Below are 23,522 nucleotides of genomic sequence, written 5' to 3' on the forward strand. Positions count from 1 at the left end.
TCACCGCGCCGTTCACCAGACACCTCCTCGTCTTCCCATGTCCGTCCTGCAGGCTGTATAAGGCAGTGCAGAGCTGGCAAAGTTCCAGCTCCGCAACTGCTTCAGCCACTGCCGGCCGAAAGTACTTGGGTCAGTGGTCAGCACATGATGCTGGGCGTGCGACGCATCACTCCTATGCCGGTCCCGTCTAACCTCCAGAGTCGATGGCAAGCGCACATGTGTCCCCCTTTCCGACGCGCATGCACACTTGCCGGCCGGCGTAGGAGTGACGTGTCGCGCGCCGAGCGTCACGTGCAGACCACTGACCCGGCCAGAAGTACTTGCTGCCCGGCATTGGTCGAGCCAGTTGCGGAGCTGGAACTTTGCCAGCTCTGCACTGCCTTATACAGCCTGCAGGACGACCATGGGAAGACGAGGAGGTGTCTGGTGAACGGCCCGGGGAGGTACGGGGGAGTATAGAATTTTTTTTTTTTGCTGACAGAACCCCTTTAATGATTATGTCACAACTGCCATTTGCATGGAACGTCTCATGTATTTTATTTTAGCCTAATTAGATAAATGTAAGTCTGTAGGAGAGACATAATGCGGGAGACATAAAGTTCTTTATTTTTAGAATCTTTCCACCTTCGTAACCAATTTTTTAAAAAATTGTCCCAATGCAGCGAATATGAAAAAATGAAGCCACTTTATAATAGGCCTGAATTAAAAATGTCGTAGTGTTTAGCTTCTACAGCTCCTATGCAAACCTTTGTGTCTTCATGGTAAAGGACAAGCAGCAAACCCTGTATAGGAGGTCCTGCAGTTCTGCTCCCTTTCGTCTGTTCCCAATATTATGGTAACGTTCACTGAGTCAGGAAGACGTAAGGTACAGATTGAAGTGATATTTCCTTCATCTTCATGACCCCACACACAGAGCGATTGCCTTTGACCTGATAGGAACAGGAAATAGAGAATAAAAGGACCCCTCCCCTACGCATATTTTTATATTCCACACCACCTCTGCTTGACCCAACCCAAACAACCAATCACTGTTAATCAATCCAACCCAAACGACCAATCACTATTAATCACCCAACCAAAACAACCAATCGGGTTGCGAATCGAGCAGAGGGGGTGTGGAATATAATACGCCTCCCCTACACATCCCCAGCGCTTCATGTTCCTATTGGGACATGGACAGAAGAGAACAGAAGTTAGGGACGGCGTTTTGGGAAACATGAAAATCGTGAATATGACAGAAAGGGACTCAACCCAATGTTGGCAGCCAGACCCAAAAATTAGGCTGACCACAATACCTGACCATCTCTGGAAGCAACTAGTCCACTTGAGCCTTATGTATAGCCATACATCCACAAGGCAGGGGAGGGTCCAGGATAGCACCGCAGAGCATGAAATAAATCCAGGAATTGGAACAAATGAGGGTAAAATAATCCGGAGCTCATAAGGATATAATGAGTGAAAAGTAAGTAGAGGTGACTCACTGAAGTGGGAAGTCTCATATCCTCCAGACCTCCCCCTGATATGGAGTAAGGTAACCAATTGGTGAAGACGTTTCCAATACTTTTAATGCTCCATAGACAAACATAATAATGGAAGATCCACAAAGTACATCAAGGTGTATGCAAAGCGTTTCGGGGTGCAGAAAAAAGGTCTTTTGCACCCCGAAGTGCGCAGCATACACCTTGATGTACTTTGTGGATCTTCCTTTATTCTGTTTGTCTATGGAGCATTAAAAGTATTGGAAACGTCTTCACTAGTTGGTTACCTTACTCCATATCAGTAGGAGGGGCTTCAAGGATATGAGACCTTCCCCTTAAATAAGTCACCTCTACTTACTTTTTACTCATTATATCCTTATGAGCTTCGGATTAATTTACACTCATATGGACAGAAGAGGTTACCTCTATGCTGTCCAGTGGCTGGATCGGCAGCACTTTTGGCTCTATTTCCAGGCGGTGTTGGGGTGTGTGCGGGAAGTGCCTGAGCACTCCTACCCTCTTGGACACCATGCCAGGTCTCTGCTGCTCAGCGGAATCCTGGCCGCGCATCTCCTGTAGTGCGAGAGGTTATATGTCAGGAACCATAGGTGTTTTGTCCGGGTCGCCATGTGGAGAGGCTGCCCAACGGTGTCTCCTGGCTGAAAGAGGCTACTGCCATCCTGTAAGTGCGTCCGCAGGACTAGATGTGGGCACAGTGATATCAGAAGTACTTTTCCTTGGTGTCTGATGTCACTTCCAGCATGGGGAGACACGGGCATTAAGCTTTCCTACACTTATTTAGTGAAAGGGATCACCAGGGGAAGCATTTGACCTGGGTCTGTGTTGAAGGTAAGAGTTACCTTACCTCTTAATCATCTGCATGACTGTTTTCTAATGGACCCACAACAGTCTGCAAAGTCTGATATATTGGAAGCTCTAGTGGCAAGGCAGTACACTGCGTAGGGCTGTAAAACAGGCATTCTGTGTGTTAATCAGCAGGGACCGCTGTATGGGTGTGTCTGCAGTAGAAAGAACCTCCGGACATGGTATGGACTATGAGATGTTGCTGTGATACATTGAGGCATTAGGCTGGATAGTTAGGATTGAAGATCCTGTATTAGTGGCCAGACAGCCAGGTATTGTTTTGGCATGTGCACTATGATACATGTTACAACAGTGTAAGTACTGCTTAACTGCTGCAATAAACGGCTGGTGAACCCAGTTCTTTTCCTAAAACTACCCATCTTATGAAGAAAAGGTGGCGGTCCATGAGTAAATAACCACCAACGTACCACAGTATATATTGTAGAAGTATGATACACAGAGAGGGCTCGCAGGGGGCTTGAGAATAGACGCAGAGGTGTTAAGGAGCAGGGACAGCTTCAGACACATTTCAGTTTGCCTGCTGCAAGCCAGAGCAGAGCTACTCGCTAGGAGGAGGCTGAAAGCCTGAGGGCTGTGGTACTGCCAACGAGTGACAGGGGAGGACGCCCCTAGACTGACACCCGATTAGGAATGCTGATGGACAGTGCTCTGATGTGTAGTGGCGCTAGGTCACTGTGTTAGATAGGAGAGCATCCTATGTGAGTTAGTAGCCAGACGCTAGGATTTAGTTATTTCATGCATGTGTGCACTGTGACTAAAACAACCGTGTGAAGCTTGTTACCTTTTGTTGTTGTTTATGTTGCCATATTAAACTGACTTCCAAAGTTTTACCTCCAAATCCGGCGTGGATGTGGGTTTCTGAAGTGCGGCCACCCACCTAGGTGGAAGAAGGGTGGCGATCCTGCAGGGTGACTAATCCCCTGATGTCACACTTACATATATTACTCATGAGTCCTTCTTTCTTTTAGGGAGACAAGGAATCGACTTCTAAATCCCGTCCTCTGATTAGGAAATGTGCTACCTGTCCAAAGAAACTTCCAGATAATTGGAAGAAACCTTTATGCCAATCCTGCACTACTAGAGCGATCCAGGATCAAAAGCCAAATGTATCAGAGGAATTAAAAATTCTGATTTAGAAATTAAGTTAGATCATCTCTGGAACAGTTCCAGGCCCAGCCTCATAGTGGTCCACCGACTACTTCCAGGAAAGAGCTAGGGTTATGGATACCAATGCAGAATCCGAGATTGAGAACCAGTAGATTAGAAGGTGAAAATGTGCCCTCAAATTCGGATGATGAGGATATTAAATACTATTTTGATCCCGAAGAGCCTTTCGGAGCCACAATGAATACTGAGTAAACAACTGAGAAGAATACAGGGCTCTGGGGGTCTGAGACCATGAAAACAGAGGATGTTTCCTATCCGTTCAATTGTACAAAAATTAATTACTGAGGAATGGAGACGCCCAGAAAGTAGGCTAGTGGTATCAAAAACTTGTAAAGCTCATTTACCATTAATATGCCGAAGAAGTTGAAAAATGGATATTCAGGTGGCTAAGGTTGACAAAAAGAGCTTCACTTTTTGAGGATTCGTCACAGCTTACAGATCCCATGGATCATAATATTAATGGTCTTCCTAAAGGGGTTTTGTCATTAGAAGAAATAAAAAATACTTCCCTATTCCTCCCCAGTCTTCTTACCACATCTTCACCTCACTGATCTTCTGGCACATCTTAGAATGGTAGAGTTGGATGGGACCTCCAGGGACATTGGGTCCAACCCCCTGCTCAGTGCACCTGCGTCCCCCGAGTCACATCACCTCCAGCTGGCCGGATCCTCCTCTTCCTGTTTTGGAGTGTCCATTGGTTGCAGTTCACTTCCTGCAAGGCGGTGTAACCGATGACTAGTGACGTAGCGTTCACTGCCTAGCATGGAATTCCGAATCCCCGGCAGCCTACTTTAGTGTGCATATGCGATATCTCGCCACTAGTGTTTTATATAGTATATGAAACCCTAGCGGCAAGACATCGCACTAAAGTAGACTGCCGGGATTCAGCACTCCCTTCTAGTCAGTGAACGCTACGTCATTAGGGACATCACTTACATTGCCCTGCAGAATGCCGGCAATGTTCACTTCGTCACAGGAAGAAGAAGAAGAGGATCCGACTGGCTAGAGGTGACGTGACTGGGGAGGACTGGAGAATATTGGTGAGGTGAAGATCTGGTAAGAAGGCTGCCTGGGGAGGAATAGGTAAGTATTGATTTTTTTTTTTTTTTTTTAAATTGCAGAACCCCTTTAAAGTTTATGGGATGTGTGATCAGCTTTGCTAAACCAAATGTGACTTCTACTAGGGTGGTTAGATCCTTATTTGTATGGTTGAATCAACTAGAAGTCCACCTCAGAGCAAAAACATCGCAATATCAAATTCTAGGTTCCATACCCTTGCTTAAAGGGGTTGTCCCGCGCCAAAACTTTTTTTTTTTTTTTTCAATAGCCCCCCCGTTCGGCGCGAGACAAACCCGATGCAGGTGTTGAAAAAAAAAACCGGATAGTACTTACCCGAATCCCCGCGCTCCGGTGACTTCTTACTTACCTTGTGAAGATGGCCGCCAGGATCTTCACCCTCGGTGGACCGCAGGTCTTCTGCGCGGTCCATTGCCGATTCCAGCCTCCTGATTGGCTGGAATCGGCACACGTGACGGGGCGGAGCTACGAGGAGCGGCTCTCCAGCATGAGCAGCCCCATTCAACACGGAGAAGACCGGACTGCGCAAGCGCGTCTAATCGGGCGATTAGACGCTGAAAATTAGACGGCACCATGGAGACGGGGACGCCAGCAACGGAACAGGTAAGTGAATAACTTCTGTATGGCTCATAATTAATGCACAATGTACATTACAAAGTGCATTAATATGGCCATACAGAAGTGCTTACCCCCACTTGCTTTCTCAGGACAACCCCTTTAAGTTGGCCACTGGCTCCCTGGCAGGTTTTTTTACCGGAGTCAGTTTGCACTGTAGCTGGGTTGCAGTGCAATCAGGGACGTGCTCTATAGCTTAAGTATTGGCAGGGAGATAGATTTTCAAAAACAACTCTGTGGTATTTCACTTGAGGGTAAATTAAGGCCCTTTTACACGCAACAATTATCGCTCAAAATTCATTCAAATGGCTAAAAGTGAGTGAATCGTTACATGTATATGCGGGCAGTCATGCACTATTCATTCAATTGTCATTAGCCAAGGATTTTAGGCTGGCATGGCATCCATCATTCTTTCAGTTTGTTCAGGGTTTCCAGCGCCAGCCACGGCTTTGTTGTGCATATGCAACTAGTGCAACATGTTCCTCAAAGCACATTTCATGCACTCGCCGCTTGACTACTTCCTCGAGAAAGGCAGTGACTTATCAGATGAGCAGAGTGAAAGATTTCACCAGGACATATGTGCAATTGAAAACCGGTGTGAAGGGAAGCGGACGCCTGCGATGCCGGCTGATGACTGTGGGAATATTCTGAGAGAGAGCACCAGCGGGCAGAAGAGAAATGTGACTTCTGCAAACATTGCATCTAATCCATATTTTCACGCCACTTCTGGAAGTTCTCTGTTATTATATATCTGCCACCCTGTGAAGTTATGTCCGGCTTAGAACTGTATGTTACCTAAAACCTATTTAGGGCTCATACCCACGGACGGAGCGGGGAGAAACAAAAAAGTCCCCGCTGGCGGTTACGGAAAAATGCACTTTTCCCCCGCGGTCTCCATTAATACTATATTAGTGGAGACCTCCCATTGCGGAAAAATGTGGTAAAATAGAACATGCCTCAATTTTTTCCCGCAGCAGAATCCCGCAAGTGAGGACTGTGCTATTAGGTTCAATAGAACCTAATAGCTGCGTTATTTCACCGCGGGGAACGCGGCATAAATCCGTCCGTGGGCATTAGCGCTTAATTGCAGTGATATCTACACTTTTTCGACAAAATGGGTTTCTTAAAAATGAGGCAAATTGGATCATTTGAACAAGTACTCTTGGCTCGCTGGGCTCAGTTACCGTAATTATGTAGGGGGGTCATTCTAACGTTTTGTTCATTATTGGCACCGTTTATCTATGCCCATGGCACCATGTTGGATCTACTACAAGTAGGTGTGGTGACTCGTCTTGGGGAAGCAAGCTGCTGCCATCTTTTGCGCGTTTCTAGGCCTGCAATGTAAATCTTCCCATTTATTGGATTAAGAGGTAATCAAGGAGAGCGCCTCACTTTAAGGATGATACAGATATGGATAATATATGTGAATTTTAACTCCCCTGGTGCCAGACGCGCTCCCCAAAGAACGCGCCCGCACCTCAGAGTCCAAGTGTGCTCAGCAAGGTATCTTTCAAACCAAGGATCCTCCAGAAATCCCAAACAATGGAGAACCGGCAGCAGGAATTGACTCAATACCCCATAGGGGACGATTAAACAGAAATAAAAACGACCCCAAAAAAACCCATTGCTGCGCTACAAGAAAGATCACTACTAGAGATGAGCGAGCGTACTCGGAAAAGCACTACTCGCTCGAGTAATTTGCTTTATCCGAGTATCGCTGTGCTCGTCCCTGAAGATTCGGGTGCCGCTGCGGCTGACAGGTGAGTCGCAGCGGGGAGCAGGGGAGAGCGGGCGGGAGAGAAGGAGAGAAAGATCTTACCTCCGTTCCTCCCCGCTCTCCCCTGCAGCTCCCCGCTCCGTGCCGGCACCCGAATCTTCAGGGACGAGCACAGCGATACTCGGATAAAGCAAATTACTCGAGCGAGTAGTGCTTTTCCGAGTACGCTCGCTCATCTCTAATCACTACATATAATCCACCACTAGGTAACTAGGTTCCCGAAAAAATGCAGGGATTTATTCAGTTATAGTTTTTTTTTTAAAAAGATCATATACACAGCAAAAATAAAAGAAGTACAAATGCATGCAACGCGTTTCGGCGGGTACAAAAACTGCCTTTCTCAAGCAATTCTATTCATGGTATTATAACCTGCTGAGGAAAATCCTGGCTGATAGATTACAAGCATTTTTACCTACTTCCCTCCCAACTCGGTTTTATCTGAGGATGTTACACTTCTTTTGGCATTACAACAACCATCACTGTGACAGTTTTGACCAAATTAACCAAATTACCCAAAACTGTGCTTTTCAGCTTGGATGCTGAGAAAGCTTTTGATTTAATTTCCAGGCAGTTCCTAATAGTTCCTTATTAGAGATGAGTGAGCATACTCGCTAAGGCAAACTACTCGAGCGAGTAGTGCCTTATGTGAGTACCTGCCCGCTCGTCTCTAAAGATTCGGGGAGAGCGGTGAGTTGCAGGGGGGAGCCGGGGGAGAGAGTGTGAGAGAGATCTCCCCCCCCCCCCCCCCCTTCAGGTTCCTCCCCGCCCCCTGCTGACACCCGAATCTGTAGAGACGAGCAGGCAGGTACTCGCATAAGGCAGTACTCGCTCAAGTAGTTTGCCTTAGCGAGTATGCTCGCTCATCTCTATTCCTTATGTTATAGAGACTTTGGAGATACCTTTCTTCCATTTTTAGGTAATATCTAGAGAAATGCAGCCATCTGACTATGAATAACTTGCGATCTACACCTATCGGGCTGGGTATGGGGGCTCACCAGGAATGCCCGATGTCGCCTCTCCTGCTGTCTGGTGTTGGATCCTGTATTGCGATATTTACAGAGTTAGCAGCCTTTTCGGGGAATTCAGTTTAGGAGACACGAACCTTAAAACTATTGCCTTTGCATACAACCTAGTACTTTGTCACTAGACATCAGGACACCTTATGTATGTTACTTACTGAAATAGAAGAAAATGGAGCACTAATAGATTTTGCAATCAACATAGTTAAATTGGAGGCATTGCTTTTGATGGGGCCACCCGGACCCATGTAGATACGATCCTTTACGATGGCACTCCCTGTATACCTTGGGTTTCTAAGTACTAGATCTCTTCCTAACCTATGTTGGATCAATATGTGCTCATTTGAAATGCACCTGCAGGTTCTACTACCTAATAACACTTTCACATCACGTGTCACCGGTAAAAGCTATCAAGTCAAGCAATATGTAAACTGCAGAACTTCATATGTTGTCTATTGGGTTGCATGTTTTTCCTGTAACATCCAATATGTCGAGTGTACAACCTGCAATCTTAAAGGGGTTGTCCCGCGCCAAAACGGGTTTTTTTTTTTTCAATAGCCCCCCCGTTCGGCGCGAGACAAACCTGATGCATGGGTTGAAAAAAAAAACGGATAGTACTTACCCGAATCCCCGCGCTCCGGTGACTTCTTACCTACCTTGCGAAGATGGCCGCCGGGATCTTCACCCTCGGTGGACCGCAGGTCTTCTGTGCGGTCCATTGCCGATTCCAGCCTCCTGATTGGCTGGAATCGGCACACGTGACGGGGCGGAGCTACGAGGAGCAGCTCTCCAGCACGAGCAGCCCCATTCAGAAGAAAGAAGACCGGACTGCGCAAGCGCGTCTAATCGGGCGATTAGACGCTGAAAATTAGACGGCACCATGGAGACGAGGACGCTAGCAACGGAGCAGGTAAGTGAATAACTTCTGTATGGCTCATATTTAATGCACGATGTACATTACAAAGTGCATTAATATGGCCATACAGAAGTGTATACCCCAACTTTGTTTCGCGGGACAACCCCTTTAAGGATGTATTTGCCGAAAAATTTCCGATATATCGTATGGTGCTGAAAAAAATCCACATCTGCGGTTTCTACACATTTGGTTTTTGTTCATGAAGGTGATTTTTCATTCTTCAAGGTGTCTGGTATTGAATGAGTTAACCGACCAATTCGAGGTGGGGACCATCACCGTAAACTGCTATAAAAGTCTATTGGCTGTTTGCTCTTCGAACGCGTGAACCTTTTAGTTTACACTGCAGATTAGATTTAAATCTTCACTATTTAGATTTTTTTCCCGTGTTTTTAGTTTTGTAATTCACGCGGATTTTCTGATTGGTTGTGAATTCATATCTAATTCTATATGTGCCTACACCTGTGTGCTACAATTAAGGTCCAGAACTCGGTCTGAAACGCGTCAACAGTCTGTATACCGTCTGCCTGTTTCCATGGGATGTTATGCATCGTGTTTTAATGGACGCCGGATCCCTTGTCTCTTCCTGCTTCCTGTTGAACCCTCCAATATCCATGCCTCCTACAGGCGAGGGGAGCTGGTTTTCTACAACTGTTATATTATTAAAAATGATACTTTTCCACAATTATTCAATCTATGTAATGTCTGGCCTATCTACTTGCCACAAGGGGAGGGTTGTGCTCTTAACAAGTAATTTCACGCCTTGGTTTGGCAGGGGAAAAAATGAAATGGGTTCCGTGTCCTAAGGCAGGCCAGATCAGAGGGGTGGGGGGGGGGGGGGGGGCAAAAACTTCTTAGAGATCAAGTTATGTAACTTAGCAGCAAATATGCACATCATCCTTAAGGATTGGCTAAGAGATGCCGCCACATACTTGAAAGGTATCTGATTGGTAATCAGTCCCTGTAGATTTATTCCACTAACTTGACTTGGCTCTGGTCCCTGAATATACTTTCAATCAATTATTGCGCCTATACAAAATTGATATAATATTAGGCTCTCACTGGTTATGATGTTTTTTGGGGTTTCTTCAAATTATGACAATTACTTGCTGGATTCTTCGATCTAGCACACTGAAGGTTCAAGAGATCTACAGGTCTTTTTTTCTTCCCCTTTCCTTCTATCAAAAATCTTTTTCCCCTCCCTTGTTTTTCTTCTTCTTAGGTTTCCTACCTTTGTATCTTCATGTATATAATAATTAATTAATGCTAATTGTCTCTTCTTTATGCACAGCCAAACGACCAAATTTGCCACATACATAAATCAGGACCTTCCGAAGGTCCTAGACCAGATTTCCGCTCTCTAGGACCTATTGTTTTCGACATATTTGCAAGTAATCTGATGTGCAAACTCCGCAGCAGTCTGAGGCACGACTACAGTCTCCGCTGCTTGGTAACTGCTCAGACCCTGCTGTCCTCCTCCTAAAGCTGGCTGCACACAAGCGAGAAAGTCTCACAATAATTTGAACCCCATCCTTTTGAATGGGTCATAGACATAAGCAATTTTTTTTTTCCCACACCGCGTTTTGGCAAACAAATCGCAGCATGTCCTATTTTTCTGCGTGCTCTCGTATTGCATCTCTCATTGTTTTCAATGGGGACGGCGGCAGTACATGTGAGGTGCACCCGATGTGATGTCTTCCATTTAAAACAATAGGAGAAACAGCGCAATCCTCTGCGGCGGAAGATCACTTCTTCCCCAAAGTGATGCGAGGCGGTTTTGAGAGGAAAAACGCTCTGCATCCACAGAGAAAAAGCATGTTGGCGAGCGTGAAATTGGGCCATGAATTGGGCCAATATCTCTCTCGTGAGAAATTAGCTTAAAGGGGTTGTCCCGCGCCGAAACGGTTTTTTTTTTTTCAATAGGTCCCCCGTTCGGCGCGAGACAAACCCAATGCATGATTTAAAAAAAAAAAAGTTTAGTACTTACCCGAATCCCCGCGCTGCGGCGACTTCTTCCTAACCTTAGCAAGATGGCCGCCGGGATCTTCACCCACGATGCACCGCGGGTCTTCTCCCATGGTGCACCGTGGGCTCTGTGCGGTCCATTGCCGATTCCAGCCTCCTGATTGGCTGGAATCGGCACACGTGACGGGGCGGAGCTACGCGATGACGCGTAGAAGGGGGCGGAGCCAGAACTCCGCTCGTGCCGAGACCCAAGACAAGGGAGAAGACCCTTCTGCGCAAGCGCGTCTAATCGGGAGATTAGACGGCACCATGGAGACGGGGACGCCAGCATCGGAGGGGGTAAGTGTATAACTTCTGTATGGCTCATATTTAATGCACAATGTACATTACAAAGTGCATTAATATGGCCATACAGAAGTGTATAACCCCACTTGCTTTCGCGGGACAACCCCTTTAAGGGTAATTTGACATGGGCGAGTACAATATCGCACTCAGGAACGTGCGATCACTTCAGAGAAGTAGTGATCCTCCGGGGAGGCTAAAAGTCGTGACGGAGGATCACAGAGTTTCTCCTATTGTGCAATGATTTTTCCGGCCACGTTGAAAACAATGGTCCAGGTGTAGCGAGGGAAAGCCCAAACAAAAGACAAGATATGCCGCGGTTTTTCCCTGTATCGCAATGCGGGGAAAAAAAATCGCTCATGTACATTACACCATTCATAAGAATGGGGTTTACATTCATGCAATTTTCTTGGCCGTGGCCTAACCATGACACGGGCTCTGTGTACTGCAACACATGTAAATATACTCCTCACCTCTATATATTGAGCAGGATATACCTCATATTCACTATATGGACAAATGTATTCGGACACTGCAGAAAATCAGCAAATATGCAAATACTGAGTTTGCTGCACGGCATCCTGGGAAGGACATGGGTAAAATAAGCAAAAGGAGGGCCGCACCTTACTAAATAGCATAATAAAGCACTTTTTCTTAAAAACATGCAGTGTCCAAATACTTTTGTCCATATAGTGTATATGTGTGTATACTGAGAAGAATATACCTCTCGTTTATGTGTATATACCGAGGCCTTGACCAATCTGCACCAAATTTGCCACTAGGGGCGTAACTATAGAGGATGCATGGAATGCGGTTGCACCCAAGCCCAGGACCCTTAGTGGGCCCATAAGGTCCTTCTTCTCCATATAGGGAGCCTGGTAGTATGAATAAAGCATTATAGTTTGAGGGCCCTGTTACAGATTTCGCATTGGGGCCCCAAATCTTCAAGTTATGCCTCTGGGTATGGGTACAGATGGAGGGGGGGTCCAGCTGAACTTTTGCACCCTGGCCCCTAAGCCTTTAGTTACGTCCCTGTTTGCCACATAGATAAATCAGGTGCTTTGGAAGGTTTAGGCCAGGTTTCATCTCTTGTTGGGGATATTCCAGGGACCCCAATGATATGTTGCCAAGTTCCAAATTAGTATATGTTATTTTAGGCCTGGAGAAGTCCATGACACAGACTTGTTGCTGTGTTTCAAAGAGTTCTAAAATGTATTCTACAAACATAGACCTTTATGGAGAGACAAAGGGAGTGGTTTATGCCAAAGCTGTATACAGTTGTTTTGAGAAATAGCTAGGCAGCAAATGATAACCTGCATCGTTGCATAAGACGTACATAGTCCCAACATATAGCAAGCGTAGTCATGTGAAACCTACAACTCAAAAGGCATTTCATGAGAAACGAATAAACAGTACAATTCCACACCAACTCAAAACTAAGATTTGCTTTATGAGAATTGCAGTGCTGGCGATGCTGGTTGCAAGCCCGGAAAATCCATATCCCAGCTTGAAAAAAAGAATTAGGCTAAAGTTCATGAGATGGCTGGCAGGAGACAAGAATGGAGGAACAGAACCTAGATCTTAAAGGGGTTGTCTCGCGAAATCAAGTGGGTCTATACACTTCTGTATGGCCATATTAATGCACTTTGTAATGTACATTGTGCATTAATTATGAGCCATACAGAAGTTATTCACTTACCTGCTCCGTTGCTAGCGTCCTCGTCTCCATGGTGCCGTCTAAATTCGCTGGCGGCTTGCTTTTTTAGACGCGCTTGCGCAGTCCGGTCTTCTGCTCTGAGCACGAGCCGCTTCAGTGTGCTCGCCGCTACTGCTCTTCTGCGCATGCGCAGACGAGCTGTATCTTCTCGGGAGCGTGCTGGAGCGGCCATTCTGCTACCATCCTCTCTTAGAGGAAGGTGCAGAGCCGCCCAGCAGAGCCGCCCAGCCCAGCCGCCCAGGTAAGTGATGGGTGACGGACTGACGGGGGTGACGCGTGACGGACTGCCGCTGTGGCCCCGGGGCCTACCGCTGTGGCCCCGGAGCCTACCGCTGTGGCCCCGGAGCCTACCGCTGGGGAGCCGGGGCGTGGAGCCGGGGCTAGCGCGGGGAAGCCGGGGCTAGCGCGGGGGAGCCGGGGGCTAGCGCCGGTTACCTGCTGCCTGGCGGTGGGTGACTGGTCGGCCGCGTTCAATCCCGGGGTCCAGTCGGCGGCTGCGGGGCGTCTGGTTGTCAGGGAGACACAGCTGGTAGCGTCTCGGGAGCACGCACGTTGGGCTACAGCAAGCAACGGGAAAAGAGCCGGCGGCCATCTTGGGGAAACTTTTTATAAGTTGCTGAAACGCTGGAACTGTAAGTAGAAACCGGCTAGAAAAGTCATTTACAGGGGGGCTTAGTAATGTATGCTTAATAAGGGGGACTGGGCAAAAAAAAAATTTCACTGCTTCCTCGAGACAACCCCTTTAACAGTCTCTAGGACCTACAGTTTGTGCCATATACACAGAAAATCAGAATATGGCCAATCAACTGGACCATTCTGTACCAAATTTACCACATGGCACTTCAAAAGTTTTTCAGGGGTTTCAGCTCTTTAGGACCTACGATTCTCGACATACTCTTAAAAAATCATACTGCAAATGCAAATACCAAATGCAACCTGGTCTAAAACCTTCCAAAGTGCCTGATGTTGCTAATTTGGTACTATAAAGATGTTGACTTCATATCATTGGCAAATTAAGTTTTTAACGGCATGCACAAACTGTTACAGGAAATAGTAAACAAAGAAGAAAAGAACCCCCGGCTTCTATGCTCTTCGGGGGGTATGGAGAATACAAGATAAATGAAGAGTAGAACTTACTTCGTAGAGAAGCCCTATACACATATAGGAGTCCTCTAAATCCAGGATCATTCTTAATGAGCCGGAATGAGTCCTGGACAGTTTCATCTTTTTACTGGTGGAGAGGCAAACAAATGTGGGCACATGCAATAATGGAAGGAAAAACCAATGGAGTGCAATGCGTTTCAGAGCAAGACAAGCTCCTTTTTCAAACACAGATCTATCGGGTGAAGATAGGGAAGGGAGGAAAGATCAGACAAATATATATATGTCAATTTCAGATTATAAAAGGCAATTAGAGATGAGCGAACGTACTCGGTTTGGGTTGTTTTTGGACTCGAGCACCGCTTTTTCCGAGTAACTGACTACTTTGGACAAAAAGATTCGGGGGGCGGCGTGGTGGAGCGGGGGGTAGCAGTGGGGAACAGGGGGAGCTCTCTCTCTCTCCCCTCCCCACTTCCCTCTGCAACACCCCGGCGCCCCCTGAATCTTTTCGTCCGAGTAGTCAGTTACTCGGAAAAAGCGGTGCTCAAGTCCAAAAACACCCGAACCGAGTACGTTCTTTAAAGGCAACATAAAGAATTAAAGGGTTGTCCCGCGCCGAAACGGGTTTTTTTTTTTTTCAATAGCCCCCCCGTTTGGCGCGAGACAAACCCGATGCAGGGGTTAAAAAAAAAAAACGGATAGTGCTTACCTGAATCCCCGCGCTCCGGTGACTTCTTACTTACCTTGTGAAGATGGCCGCCGGGATCTTCACCCTCGGTGGACCGCAGGTCTTCTGTGCGGTCCATTGCCGATTCCAGCCTCCTGATTGGCTGGAATCGGCACACGTGACGGGGCGGAGCTACGAGGAGCCGCTCTCTGGCACGAGCGGCCCCATTCAGAAGACAGAAGACTGGACCGCGCAAGCGCGTCTAATCGGGCGATTAGACGCTGAAAATTAGACGGCACCATGGAGACGGGGACGCTAGCAACGGAACAGGTAAGTGAATAACTTCTGTATGGCTCATAATTAATGCACAATGTACATTACAAAGTGCATTAATATGGCCATACAGAAGTGTATACCCCACTTGCTTTCGCGGGACAACCCCTTTAATATTGGAAGATTCAAAAAACCTATGTAGACAGATTGGACCAAGTAAATATGGAAAATCCAATGAATCGAGATGTTGGGTCCAAAAAGTAGATACACAGAATAGACGAAGTACATATTATGGTACAGATCATGAGGGAAAACATATACATATATAAAAGTGATTATGTTTTTATATAAACTGAGAGTTAGATAAAAGGCAAAATCAGGTAACTCTGCCAGTACTGAATATGATTGGGGGGTTAATGTTACGCAAAAGAACACACAACATTCTGGCTTGAGGACCATTCATGCATGGTAATTCGTACATCAAGGGCTCTGATTTCTGTGATATACCTTCCATACCTCACGGTTTGACAGAGCTTCAAAAACTATGTGGTTTGGATCGATTCAAGTTCAAGAGTGGCGTCTATACAATTTGCATCTATTTGATCTGATATTGATTGGTCTGTCCTTACCATTCCTTGCTTCTGCCCGTCCTTTTCTTTCTTCTTTCTTCTCTCCTCTCTCCCTCTCTTCTCTTTCCTTAGGTTTATTTTTACTCTCTTTGAGGGATGTTATTGTTATATTTACAAAAAGTTTAATAAAAACATTTGATTAAAAAAAGCTTCTAGGCATACCAGCCCATTGACATGACCTGCGAAGAGTCTAGATCTCAGTCCAGTAAAAACTGATCCATGACAAGGATCCATTCTGCAGAGCTCATTTGTCATCTGCTCTTCGAGAAAGTTAGAACCAACTTGATGTAGAGCGAATTGGAATTTTTTTCATTTCTAGATGAGTCCTTAATTTTTTTTCTTTACTTAATCTGAAAAAAAACCCATAACATTAATTAGTATAGGTAAGTTTCATAATGCTAGAATATTCAATACTTACCCCACCTACAGCGTAATCAGAGCTCTGATCATTCTGTAGGAAAAAAACATTATGGTTTCGGTCAAACATGGCTCACTTAACGTCCGACGGCTGTAACTGTGGATCTTTCCGTGCTATCGGCATGCTTTTGATGTCCTTTGAAAGGGATTTTTCATCAAGTTCAGGCCCTACGTAATCCTACATTTACCAAGACTGGCTGTGACTTTCCCTTGACAATATCAGCTGCGTTTTTTAAAGGGTCTCTCATGCAGCCCCTTTAAAAGTTTTTTGTCATCAGGTTCATGCTGCCCAAACAACGGATACCATGAACCCAGGACAGGGAAGCATGTTGTCCCTGTGGGTTTCCTATGCTGAAATATTACAGCGTTACTGTAGAAATACACTTTGGATTTGACTCGGAGCTGAGCTTTGAATCAAAGAGGTGGGTGATGCCAAACTCTCTCTACCTGTTACATGAAGACGGACAAATCCTCTCCCTGCTTGTGTATACAGAGAGAGCTGTCATTCTGCATGCAGTCGGTGGGCAGAAGCGGCCCACTTCCATGACTTCGAGCGCAGCTCCAAGTCACACTTCAAAGTGTATTTATTCTGAAATGCTGCCTCGACAGCCACAGGATTCCATGTCCTGGGTTCATGCTGCCCGTGATTTGGACAGCATGATGCTGATGACAGAATCCCTTCAAGGCCAAGATTGTTTAAAATGACACTAGAAAGCTTACCCATAGCACCGACAGAACTGGAGCTACAGCCTTTTGAAGTGGGGTTGGGAATACTGAATTTGCAGCTGACACTTTTCAATGTGTGTACAGAGTAGAGAGGGGTGAGGCTAGCAGGTAACATAGAAGAATTGTGATTCTCTTGCCTTTCCTTCTGTCTCAGGGGCAGTGTGACACAGACTTTCCTTCATATTATCATGCCCCTCCCCACATCCACCAGAGAGCATATGCGCTCTCTCATTGTCACATATTGTTTGTTTTTTTTAGTGGGAGTAAAAAGAGGAGAAATCCACTCATCTAATTACTCCTTTACACCATTGAGCCATGCACCATTTTTACAGAAAAGTTTTAAAAGTTTTTTCCCCCTTACACAAGGCTTTTAACATTCGAAATAAAAAAATAAATAAAACCTATAGATAATCGATATCATCACATCCATATCATACTATAAAATATTACATTATTCGTCCAACACAGTTAATTCGGTTAAAAAAAAGATTGTCAAAATAGCCATTTTCTGTTTATCTTGCTGCCCTCAAAACAGGAATAAAAAATAACCAAAAGGTCATCTATACCTTAAAATAGTCCCAAATAAAAACTACAAGTTACCCTGCAAAACAAAAGGCCTCATACAATTACGTCAACAGAAAAACAAAAATCCTCTGGTCTTGGAATGTGGTGACACACCAACAGTCTTTTTGTAGAAAAAAAAAAAGTTATGTTTAGTGAAAGCAGTAAAAAAAAGAATAAAACCGCTACAAATTTGGTGTTGTCATAATAGAAATGACCATAGAAAAAAGTTACCATAATATTTACTATTGTAGTAGTGGAAGTGGAAAGAAAGAAAAAATTCCTGCGCTCAGGGTAACCTCAGGAGGGAACACTTTGTCAAGAGGCCATACGTGGGTATGGTCAAGTGCAATGACTATGCAATGAGGTGAAAAGACTAGTCGGTAATGACTTGAAGAAGTGGAATTTTATTAAAACAGGACAAAGTAGTGCAACGCGTTTCGGAGCTCTCACGGCTCCTTTCTCAAGCACAATATGACCCGTCAGACGTTGCACTACTTTGTCCTGTTTTAATAAAACTCCACTTCTGCAAGTCATCACCGACTAGACTTTTCACCTCATTGCATAGTCATTGCACTTGACCATACCCACGTATGGCCTCTTGACAAGGTGTTCCCTCCTGAGGTTACCCTGAGCGCAGAAATTTTTTCTTTCTTTCCACTTGCACTGTTATTTGTCCTGGGGGCTCACCTGGCTCCCCAGCCTTTATTCCATGCATGCTCTCATCTGATGTCCCTGCATAGGGCTGGGGTTTCCTCTTTTTTCACCACTCTGACTGCTTCAAACTATCACCATCTGTGAAGCATTATAGGTCTATCAGGTCAAGACATATAGAGGCGCTGTCCAGGCAACCACATTTTGCCCACTATTGTAGTAGATAGCCCATCCCAGAATGGAGACTGTAATAGAAAATGCATCCACTTGGGGCAAAGTTCTTGCCCCAAGATATCGACTGCAATATGTATATAATGAAAATGAAAAAATAAATAAAAGGGCCGCGCTCTGAAAGGGTTAATTATCATTGGATTAACAGTTATTGGTCATATACTGTGTACAAGATCAGTTCTGTCAATCAAATACTTCCGACTCAACCAGTACATCTCCATCAGTTGACGTTTATATCCTTCCTTGATGAACATAAAGCTAGATGTATTTTTGTAGAGTAACCAGCCAGACAATAATTCATTCTGTTTTCAAGGCCGCACAAAATACAACTTGTGCCGTGCTTTAAAATCCGAGAAAGGCGCTCGTACTTCATCATGTAAATGATTAGAAAGTAGGTCAATGGCTGTTGCAATCTATGAGAAAGCCTCTCATTTCCTTATTAAGGGCAATTCGGTGTAGTGCATACAGCCCTGCGAGAGCAGAGTAGAGCTGTCTTTAGGAAACTAATCACAGGCTGAGTGCTGTGCTGCAGCAAAACATAATGATGTTCTGCTTTTATCTGATCAGTCATTTATTCTAATACTATAATGATCTCTTGTCCCTAAATTCTCAGCCCAATATAGATTGTCTCAATGCCAAAATCAAAACAGAAAGCCCAGTGATATACAACATAGCAGCCTGCTGGTAGCACATAGAGCAGGGGTGCACAACATGCGAACCACAATGTCATTCTGTGTGGCCCCAATCATCTGGACACAGAAATATCTATGCTGCTCACATTGAGTTTTCATGTCAGGGTGAAGAAGTAGTTCATAGCAGGGAAACGGGAACGGACACGTACTATGGATGCACTGTGTAGCCATGTCTGGGTCCCTATTGTTAGAGAAGCTTTAAGATTCTTCATTTTGTCTTGTAACCTGCTCTTCCTTGCTATTTCTCTGTCCACCCTTTCGGACATATTGTTTCTATCACAGGAATGCAAAGTCGTTTTCCAAGGCCATTTACTGAGGTCTCATGAGAAACAGCTTCAATCGGCCTGGAAAGAGTCCTGCCTCTAAAGAGATGGCGCCCCAACGTGGGGCACTTGTTGAGTTTTAAATTATAATTCATTACAAGTGAGGCGTCTTCTAGCCTTGTTTTAAATGTCTTTGTAAAAAATATCTCCGCGGGTTAAATAATAAATCAGATGACTTTCTATCACATTCAATGCTGTGTGATGTGTAAGTTTTTTTGACCTCGAGTATTAACACTTAATTTGGCCACCTGAAAACATACCAACTAGCAAATATTTCACTAACAAATTTGAAAGCCCAATGTGAAGCATGACTGGAATCTCACTTCAGATCCCAGCGAAAAATTCAGTGATTTTTCTCTTCTCTGGGAAGGATATAAACAAAAGGTAAGAAACCTTATTTCTTAAAAAATTTTCTGTCCTTCCCTGAGGTTCTGATTGTCCTTTCTCACTGGCCAAGGAGGGCACTACTGTTGTGCTTTGAGATCTGTATCAAAGAATCCGACAGATGGTATGTTTTTAGGTAAGAAATCTATATGTATATAGTGAACTGGTGTCCAGAGTGAGTGTGTGTAGTGTGAAGCTGTCACAAAAGGAAATTTTTGAGCTTTATTGTCCGGACCCTGTAAATATGCATGGTTTTCAGGCTACCATAAAGGGAGAATACCTGGGTGAATTTGCTGTGTGATCAAAATCTGTCATCATGGTTAAATAATGCCTAAATCTACAGTATGTTATATGGTTGATTTACAAACAGTTAAATAAGCTTGTTTTCCTAGGGGCTTTTGTTTTTCAAAAAAGGGGAAAGCATCTTCTCCCCGGAGATGTTTCGTCCAACTAAAAAAAAGATAGTAATGCTCCTGAGGTGGGGCAAATGAGTGCATTGAGGCTCCATGCTATTCTATTTTTGTGTCCTCCATTGTTACGGTCACAAGGTAGAGACAGAAGAGCTTGCTACACAAGTATACAACTCATGAAGAAGAGGAATTTACTAGAGTACTAAGGCAGCAGAAATGCAGTCCTAAGCTCTCGCTAACGACCTGAGAGTTGCGAGTTCAATTCCCACATGGTTCAGGAGGCCAGCTCAAGGTTGACTCATCCTTCCAAAGTCCATAAAATGAGTACCCAGTTTTGGGGTAATAAATAAATTACTTGAAAGCACTGCAGAATAATTTGGCACTTTACAAATAAGAAGATTTGTTTTATTTTATTTTAACTTGTTTGCATGAGACATGAATATCTCTGAGAACAGGACCATGCCGTAAGGGTAGGTCGCAGAATGCTCAATAATAGGGAGTAATGGTAAATTCACAGGGAAGTGATGGGTGGGGACAGGGGCGTACCTAAAGACTCAGGGGCCCAGGTGCAAAAGTTCAGCTAGGGCTGAGTTTTAGGGAAGGGCTTATATTTCAAGTGCTTCCCTGAAAATCATCGCTGCGAGGATTGCCTGCAACCCACTGCTTTCAATGGGGCTGCAGCAAAGCCGACCCCATTGAAAGCAATGGGATAGCATCACAGACTTCTGTAACAGCTGCGACAGCTGTGGCAGAGGATTCCCTCATCCCCGCTGGGATGAAGGAATCTCTTCCCATAGCTGTCACAGCTGGGGCAGAAGTCCGTGATGTACTCCCTATGTTTTCAATGGGGCTGCCTAACTGCCGCCGGCCCCATTGAAAACACTGAGCGATATCGCAGATTTTTTTCTACATTGCGAGGCTTGGGAGTAAAAATCGCAAATGAGGATGAAACCATTGAAAATTATTGGTTTCATAATCATCGCTGTCGCATCGCAAGAAAAAATATCGCTAGTGGGCGTCCACGCTTAGATAGAGCTGTCTGAGGAAACATCAAATCTATCATCCAGCACTGGACATAAGGATAAATATGGCACATTCTTAGACTGGCTGGTCTGAATTTACACTATTAGGGTGCATTCACACGAACGTATATCGGCTCGGTTTTCACGCCGAGCCGATATACGTCCTCCTCGTGTGCAGGGGGGGAGGATGGAAGAGCCCAGGAGCAGGAACTGAGCTCCCGCCCCCTCCCTGCCTCCTCTCCGCCCCTCTGCACTATTTGCAATAAGAGAGGCGGGACGGGGGTGGGGCTAATTTACGGCCCTTAGCCCCGCCCCCGTCCCACCTCCTCTCATCCATCCTCCCCCCCTGCACACGAGGAGGACGTATATCGGCTCAGCGTGAAAACCAAGCCGATATATGTGAACGCACCCTAAGGGTGACTAGCCACTACAGTTCTTTTTTACTGTGAAATTCGCAGCGTTTTTTTTCTCCAGGGGTCTATGGGACTTGCTAATATTAAAATCGCATTGCGCATTTCGCGGTAAATTGTGATTTTGCCGTGATGTGTTTTTAACGTTAGAAAGCCCCATAGACACCTGGAAAAAAAAATGCAGCAAATTTGCAAGCGCTAGTGGGTAGTCACCCTCAGACCAGATTAGTACAACTGTAACGATAATATTGATTATTAGGAAAGATTTACAAAAACTGGGAAATGATAGAACATAAAGAGGAACAACGACCTGCGAGGACGGAGAGAAGGGTTTTATAAGTCGACAAATGATTAGTACAACATAAACCAGCGGGAACAGAAGAGAAATATGAGGGGCGATATAATTACTGTTATTGTGAAGTTATGAAGTGCCAACATACTAACAGCGCTGTACAAGAGGACCCTGCCCACAAGAGCTTACAATCTATGGCCTGCAGCAGCTATAAAGGGTCACCCCCACACAGGCGGCTCGTATGTCGTACATCATAGATCAGTCATTCTGAATTCTCTAACAGCATATGTGTATTGGGGTATTTTCTCATAACGTTTCTACATTTCTTCTTAGGGGGTCTTCCATCTGCTATAGAAACATACAACACCTGGAAGCAACAACGTATCAGACGCCAAATGGAGGTCGATGTGAAGATGAAGATGCAGTCTTGCCGCTACTTCCTGCTGGATAAGTCATTAGAAGTTAGGGTTGCCACCTTTGGCCCCAATAGCAATAGTGCACCTCCTAAATGGGCCCAATAGTAATAGTGTGCCCCCTTAATGGCTCCAATAGCAATAGTGTGCCCCCTTAATGGCCCCTATAGCAATACTGAGCCTCTTAATGACTCCAATACCAAAAGTGCACCCCATTAATGGCCTCATAGCAAGAGTGCACCTCTTAAATAGCCCCAAAAGGAATAGTGCGACCCCTTAATGGCCTCAATAGCAATAGTGGCCCCTTTAACGGCCCCAAAAGTAATATTACGCCCCTTAATGGCCCGAATAGTAATAGTGCACCCCTAATGGCCCCAGTAAGAATAGTGTGCCCCTTTAATGGCTTCAATAGCAACAGTGTGCCCCTTAATGGCCAAATAGCAATAGTGCGCCCCTTAATGGTCCCAATAGCAATCGTGTGCCCCTTTAATGGCCCCAATAGCAATAGTTAGCCCCCTTAATGACCCAAATACCAATAGTGCACCCCATTAATGGCCTCATAGCAATAGTGCACCCCCTTAATGGCCAAAATAGCAATAGTGCACCTCCTTATTAGCCCCGATAGCAATAGTGCCCCAAATAGTGGCCCCAATGGTAATACCGTAATGTCTCTAAAAATAATAGTGCACCAACGATAGTGGCCCCAATAGTAATGGAGCACTCCCTTAGTGGACACTATAATAGTGCATCCCCAATAGTAAGAGTGCTCCCCCTTAGTGCCCTTTGAGCAACAATCATGGCAAGTAGTTTTACTCACTGATCCTGTTTGCTAAATCTGATCTGGCCTGATGCTTATCAATACTGATTACCCCGTACTGACCCCAGGGCTTGTTGTTTTCTTTGTTGCCTGTTTGCTCCACCAGTCAGCGACTACTCTGGAGTTGCAACCTAGGGATTCATAGCAGCGAAGTCCAGATCCCTGTACAGGGGTTAAAGGGTAAAAACCTGGCTGTGATAGTGCAGTTGCTGAACAGGCAATTCCAAACACAACAATGTTACAGGAATTTTGCACTATTGGAAATGTGGTGGTAAAGAATTAGAAGTTAAAGGGGTTGTCCCGCGCCGAAACGGGTTTTTTTTTCTTCAATAGCCCCCCCGTTCGGTGCGAGACAAACCTGATGCAGGGCTTTAAAAAAAAAAAACGGATAGTACTTACCCGAATCCCCGCGCTCCGGAGATTTCTTACTTACCTTGCGAAGATGGCCGCCGGGATCTTCACCCACGGTGGACCGCAGGTCTTCTCCCATGGTGCACCGTGGGCTCTGTGCGTTCCATTGCCGATTCCAGCCTCCTGATTGGCTG

Source organism: Eleutherodactylus coqui, chromosome 7 (genome assembly GCF_035609145.1).
Source record: "Eleutherodactylus coqui strain aEleCoq1 chromosome 7, aEleCoq1.hap1, whole genome shotgun sequence".
In the NCBI taxonomy this organism is placed as follows: Eukaryota; Metazoa; Chordata; class Amphibia; order Anura; family Eleutherodactylidae; genus Eleutherodactylus; species Eleutherodactylus coqui.